Here is a 7,426-nt window from a genome sequence, read left to right as displayed (position 1 = left end):
ATTTCAGGTCTAATTCTGCAGCAAAAAAAAAAACATGTAACATTAGTGGAATTAGTGGAATTAGTAACTTAGCAATGAGATGAACAGAGAAAAAAACCAAACAAAGCAGGACGACTGACGAAAAGAAGTACTTGGGATTTCTTTTTCACATAGTGCAACTTATCTAAACTCTGAATTTATTTACCACTGCATTTCCATATACTCTTGCCATACTCTCTAACACTCCAGGTCATGTTCTAACACTACAACAGGTCACATTCAGATATACATTCATACAGGTTCAGTAGGTCATTCAGCAGATGAACACTACAGTAGATAAACATTCATTCATTCAGCAGATAAACATTCACACATGTTCTAACACTACAGTAGAAGAACACTACAACAGTCTCCAATGATCAAATTAGAGGCATCCATTCAGATAAACATTCAAGTCATCATAAATATCCACGACATCAGATGAATATTACAACAGTCTTTGATGCTAGAAGAAGAGGAGAAAACTAAGACAAGCAAACATACCTGTGAAATTTTTTTCTTTAGCCAAACTAGTCAAACAGCTAGATTTTTAGTCATCATAAATATCTGTCGATTCATCTCAGATTGAAAGAGCTCATTAGCATCTGCCTTCTGCTCAATAGTTAGGTCTTCTATGCTATCCACAATAGTAATGCACTTTTCTACAAAATAGTCATCTTCTTTTTTCGTCTTCTCATCTAGTTTTTCCTGATTTTTCTCCATCTGGATCTTTCTCAAGTCTATGAATTCGCCGAGTTTAGCTGGCATTTGACTTTGCTTGCGTTTTTTTCCACTAGCACTTGCTCCCTCCTCTAGATTGAGATAGGGTGGTGCAAATAAAGATGGCAACGGGGAATTCCCCGTCGGGGAATGCCTCTCCATCCCCGTCCCCGTGGGGAGAAAAAATCCCCGTCCCCGTCCCCGTCAAAACTCACGGGGACACTTTCTCCCCCATCCCCGTCCCCGCGTGTGGAAAATTCCTCGTCGGGATCCCCGTTCCCGCATAAGCTTGCCATTCACCATCGGTCAATTCATCACCCTTTACATAAGGTCATCAATACAACATTAGAGTACAACACGGATCACAATCTCGAAATTGCTAAATAGCAAGAAGCAGCACATTAATGAGCATGAATGGCTCAATCTATTGTGTAGTCATAGAAGATCTTGAGAAGTGACGTGAAGGAAAAATCCATGGCGTTGGTGACAAGCAAGTCTAGATCTGAAGCTCCAGTGCCTACCTGCTTCAAGAAACCACCGCTGGCCTAGGGGACCTGCGCTGCACGCATTGTTGCTTGTAGGTTGCCGCACGTTGCTGCCGTTAGGGAGCCACACGTGATGCTCCTCTGCTGCCGATGGGGAGCCAGACGCGGATGCGCCGCCGCTGTTGGAGGGTCGCGTGGGTGCTCCCATGGGGTCACCTTGTGGACTACAGTAGTGCGCGGGGTGTGGTGAGGGCGGCAAGCAGCTAAGCAATGTGGCGGTGGCGGGCGAGACAGGGAGAGGATGAGGACTGGGGGGCAGTTTTCTGCTGCGTTCGACTTGGGCTTTGTTGGGCCGGGTTGAGTAAATAGGCTGTATAAGCTTTGAGAAACGGGGACGCGGGGAAACGGGGACGGGGGACCGTCTACCAGACCCGGCCCCGTTAGACCCGACGGAGGAAGATTTTTCTACCATTTAAATCCCCGTGGGGGGTTAATTGATCCCATCCCCGTCCCCTAATAGAGGAATTCCCCGCGGGGAATCGGGGATCGGGGCACCGTTGCCATCTATAGGTGCAGATTGCACTTCTAGGCCCTCAATTTGAGAAAAAGGATTTGTACCAAAATTGATGCCAACAGAATCAGAGCCAGCAGCCGTGTTCTGTGTACTTTGCTCAGAGTGACTTCTTTCAATTGGAGGTTGTGCTGTCATGTTAGGTGGCTCGGTTGATGTAAAATTCAAATCTCAAGTGGCTATACTTCCTATCAATACACATCACAGATGCACTCTTAAGTATTATTCAAAGTTATTCAACACCATAGGCACATGTTTATCAATTCAGATTTACGATACAGCTAGCTCATGAATACAGCACCACAAAAACTGTATTCATGAGCAAACAAAGGAAAATTACCTATAGGCGTTAGGATTCTAAAGACTGATGGGGGTCAATTACAGGTGCAGTAGTAAGACTTTGGTTTCACTGATTTCATAATGATATGTTAGCTGTTGATCCAATTGAAACCAGTAGCTTGATGCAGATTATCATTATAGATGGGATCCAATTATTTTAAACACAAATGCTTAGCTGTTGTTAAATTATGGTATCACTGAACCAGTCCACCAACACAAGCTTCTCGTTTCTCTTTAAACTAAATAAAGATTAGACTTAAATCTAGATCACAAAATATATTTGGTCCAATCTAGATCCCAAATATATTTGGTCTACAATATGGGATAACCAAATTATGCTAATGCCAACATCGTGATGATAAGCCATTAAGGGCTTCTGTCGCCCAAGTACACCTCTACCTGCATAAGCTGCATTCCAGCCAAAATATAGCAGCTGAAGAAAAATTTTAGGGGAAATACCAAGATAACCTTCTAGCTTGCTGCTATGAAGCTAAAACAACTGATGCCCAAGTCTTGTGGCTTGCCTAGATCAGTGATGGATTCTAAATATGACTATGTTGAACGTCGATCAAGCACAACATTGGTTTCGAAATTATACAAAAGATCAGCCAACTAGGTTCAGCGTAACCTCAACATATATTAGTCATTGAACTGGAACATTACAAAAAAATAATCTGCTTTTGTAGATTCTGAGATACAAGAATTCAAAAATTAGGCCCAATAGATCCCCATCCCCCTGATATAAGCCAAAAATGACCTAACAGGTTCTCAATTAGAGTAGCATACATTAGAATTTAGAATAGAACAGAATGACTATGAATCTTTACTGCTTCTCTGTTATCTACCATGATAAAAGGAACCCAATGGAATTTGGATTATGGTAATATGAAGATTGAAGTTTGAGCAAATGTCACTGAGAAGCCTTACGCTATAGGCTAAGTAGTGTCCAGCACAACAAAAACTTAATGTGGGAGGCTATTATGTTAGGATAAGTAGTCTTCAACAAAAAAGTCATGTTAAGTATCAGGAAGTTTGCTAGATTCTGAGCAATCCAAAAATACCAGCTAAAACAATACATCTAAACCATCCCGGCTTCAAATTGGCATGGTTTCACTTTCACACAATGATCGCCAACATCAGTGCAGGATGTATGTGCACACTAGATTGCAATGTAAACGTACAACAGGTAGCAGAAGACATGCAAGTGAATACAGCTAGCTCATGAATACAGCACCACAAAAACTGTATTCATGAGCAAACAAAGGAAAATTACCTGCATACAATGATGCCAGGTGTTCATAAAGAGGAAGTGGCTTCTTTTGGAACTTACTGACTTTGGGATACTTCTATTAAATGCAACAAAGCAACATTTTGGTTAGCCTCTTAAAATAGTGAAAACACAGTACTATATAATTGATAGAAAGTGACTAACCTCAATTAGGTCTTCCCATTTCTTTGGTTCGGCAATTATCATGCTTAATGTCTCATTCCAACCAACACCACTCTCTTTTCTGGCATCTCTAACTATCCTATAGTTTCCTTTCAACTCCTTCTCCTTCTCTTGCATTTGTTGTTTTGAAAAATGAGCTAAAGGGAAGGTTTCATTGAACCGTTTAGCAATATTTCTCCAACCATCTGCTGTCCAGCCATTTTGTGCCCTATACATTGGGATATTGACATGCTCTTTCATTACATCCACCAGCCCTTTCTCAAACGTGTAGGTCCATGCAGCCCTTGTACCCTGGGACATTGACATTGCTGAAAAATGGTGAAAGATAAATATAAGCTAAAATTATAGAAATATAAATGTAAGGTAAAATGCTGAAAATGATGAACAATGCTCCAAATTACCATCTAATTATTATAGGCAGCCCACATCGCTTGCGTGATTTGATCTCGTAATGTGTTACCATCACTCGATTCTATCTCGCTTGGATAACTGTTATCCCCCTTCGGCATATCAACAAAAGTGGTTGGATTGATATATTGTGGTTGGTGATCTAGCCAATTATCTTGCCCATTGTGCGCTCTAATTATATTGTGAAATACCGCTGCTGCTGCAGGAATCTTGATCTGAATTTCAATTGGATAGTGTGTTCCCACTTTCAGAATTGGAAACCATTTTTCAACACCCCAAATGCCCTTTCAATATGATTCCGAAGTTGTGCATGCCGATGATTAAACAACTCCCTGTAGTTTGCATACTCATTTCTCTGCGATGATCCACGCCTTCTAAACTCACCAAGGTGGTACCTAACTCCTCGGTACGGTGCTATGAATGATGGAGTGTTAGCATACCCGCCATCTACAAGGTAGAATTTCCCTGGCGGTACATGAAAACCCTTCGTAAGAGCAGAACGTAGGACTCCTGCATCAGATGCAGATCCTTCCCACCCACAAGAGATGAAAGTGAATTTGAGATCAAAGTCACAAGCGAACATAACATTCTGGGACAATGTCCCTTTTCTGTTTCTAAAAGGAGGGGCCTTATCTTCATTGATAGTAATAGGGGTATGTGTCCCATCAATGGCGCCAATGCAGTTCTGCATGTAAAAAGGAACCTAAGATTGTTGGAATAGTGTGTTTAGAATGATACAAGGGCAAGCAACATATATGACTAACCTGGAAGAACGACATGAACTGAGGGTTTGATAAAATCTTGGCATGTGTTTGGTTTGGATTTGGAAGCTTGATGAATCTATGAGTCAATGTTGGAATTATATCGAAGACCTCATTGACTTTCCTATGAATTGTCTCACCGCTGTGTTGGAATGCTTTCTTCAGCGTTTCAATGCTAGCATTATGGGAGAGCATGAACAAAAACATTCCTAATTGCTCCTCAATCTTAACACCACGTGCATCGCGTAATAAGTTTTCTGCTCTGAGAAGATTAGCTATAGCTCTAAAGATCTCAACCTCCATTCTAAACTCTAACTTGCACCAATTTTCGTGGCCTTCTAGGATTTGTTTGACCTTTGTGGCACCAGGAAGAGATGACATGTGTTCTGGCATCTTTTCATCATAGAGACATGACATGACAGCAGGGACAATAACAAAGAAAAGTTCATCGTCCAATTCTTCCTCATCTAACATGAACTGCCTAACATCCTCCTCCCAAGAACCCATTATCTATTATATAGGGATAATATTATTAAATAGGATATAATATAACTAAAAACAAGAATTATAACTTATGTGCCAAACATAAAAGAAGAGTTCTATGAACTGCAATACATAAAAGAAGAGATTTGCAAGAACCTATTACTCAGTCAACTCCTAAGGTTCAGGATCTAGGCTGATCTTACTCTAGTTAATTAAATGGGGCATAATGCACTCATAGATGTTGTGATTGGGATAGTCATGGTTAGGTTGTCAATGTCGAGACAGTTGCACATGAAGCAACAAGCACAAAAGAGGTGCCATGGTGATGACGAAGATGCATCGAGGCAATCATCATGGGAGGGGGTGATGCCAAGATCAATGTAGTTAGGTCCGTTGAGAAACATAGATGCAATCAAAGTAGATGGGACAGGAACAGGAGGGTTGATATATTATTTGCATTGACTTGGCATATTCATAGGATTTGGGGTCAAGTAGATAAACGGGGTCTTAATCCTAACTAAATCTATCTATCCTTAGTTGTGATATATAGTCTAACAATGTGGGCTGGTACTGGAATGAGCATACTCATAGGATTTGTCGTCATATGAAGAATAGACCAATTAACAATAAAACCTACAACAACCTTGTTTTTAAGTCCTTATGATGAGAAACCATTTTTTTCTTAGAATGAGTTCTAGACATTTTTGATACATCATGTGTGCTATACCACAAATCAGGAATGGTGCGGTTATCTAGCACAAATTTGACCAGGTTTACAGAAAATAAACAAAATTATATAACTTTAAAAATGTTTTATTTGTTGACCCAGAAAATATGAACCGCTTGAGTTCTATTAAAACACAGAAGCATTTATGATATTTCATTCATTCCAACTTGTAGACGTTAATATAATTTCAATAAAAGCTTATTCAAAGTTGCAGAAGACATAACAAAGTACTAATTACTGAGACATGTGACTATGTGAGTATGTGACACACTGCAAAAGATTAGTATGTCCTGGACGGGTCTCATTATTCTTTTTGTTCTATATGATGCAGGCTTCTTTTTTGTTCTGTATAATGCAGGCAGACATAAGACTGGTGTATGAGTGCATTATGCCTTCTAGCAACTAGCAGCAGGTCTTTGCCAATGTTTTTCTTTTAACCATAATTCACAGATGTCATCAAAATATTACCAAATCCTCTGCTTTGTTGACAAATATTAACAGATGTCGTCCAAATATTACCAAAATTGAAACATATAATCAAAGCAGCAAATTCATGGAATCACAACTCAAATGAACAAGGGAGAGGAATCAGTAACAGAGACAAACAAAAGTACCTAAGCTGCTAAGCAAGGAAGTGGAACTTGCTGGATCACTTCTTGTCTTCACCCTGAAAACAATATGTCAACTGAGAATTGTAGATGAAGCAAACTAAGATGACAAGCAAATATCTAATTTTAACTATAGGTAAATCGGTTGGTATTACAGCAATAAATAGAACAACATTCATTCACTGGTCAACCAGTACATTATAGCAAAAAATGGTAGATCCTTGATTTTTCTAGGATAATTGAACAGATCTAGATCCAGCTCCACTTTGAGTCTAGCTAGCCTAGCCTCGTTTACTCGTTATTAACTGCAGATTGCACGTAGAAACGATGATCCAGAAATAGTATGCAATTTAAATGGTATTGCGCTTTGGATCTGGCTAGTGCATCCATCGTGCACACTTCAATTCGAATTAGATCTAGGTGAGGAACTTGGACGGGTTCTTGGAGCTAACCTGGAGTAGATCTTTAAGCTCGGACGGTGGTGGTGGCAGTCGCGAGGCCGGCGACGGAGATAAGGAAGAAGCCGGCGGGGGCGAGCTCGGCCGCGGCGGGGGCGGGGGGGGGGGGGGGGGGGGGGGGGGGTTGGGGGGGGGGGGCGCGGCGAGCTCGGTGGTGGTGGCGGCGATGGGGGGTGAGCTCGGTGGCAGGACGACGGCGGCGGCGGTGCTTCCTCTTCGTCGCCCTCGCTCGGGTCGGGGAAGAGCCGTCCGGACCCCTGGGTGCGGGACGAGCCACCCCGTGGAAAGTACGGGGCTCGGGTCGCCCTCTCCCAGGTGACAGGCTTCCAAATGCAAGGGGGCTTCTCCCCGTGGCCGAAATCCTCGCGGGGGCCTGGCCCGGGGAAAACGTGGGGAAA

At 41.7% G+C, this 7,426-nt stretch overlaps 1 pseudogene; it reads right to left on the bottom strand.

Annotated features, from left to right (window-relative positions):
* Positions 1 to 288: 288 nt before the first annotated feature.
* LOC136548116 (uncharacterized) lies at positions 289 to 3,889 on the bottom strand (annotated as a pseudogene).
* Between the last annotated feature and the right edge of the window lie 3,537 nt (positions 3,890 to 7,426).

The sequence above is a fragment of the Miscanthus floridulus genome, chromosome 4, assembly GCF_019320115.1.
Source record: "Miscanthus floridulus cultivar M001 chromosome 4, ASM1932011v1, whole genome shotgun sequence".
Classification (NCBI taxonomy): Eukaryota; Viridiplantae; Streptophyta; class Magnoliopsida; order Poales; family Poaceae; genus Miscanthus; species Miscanthus floridulus.
This window is presented reverse-complemented; position numbering and strand designations above follow the sequence as displayed.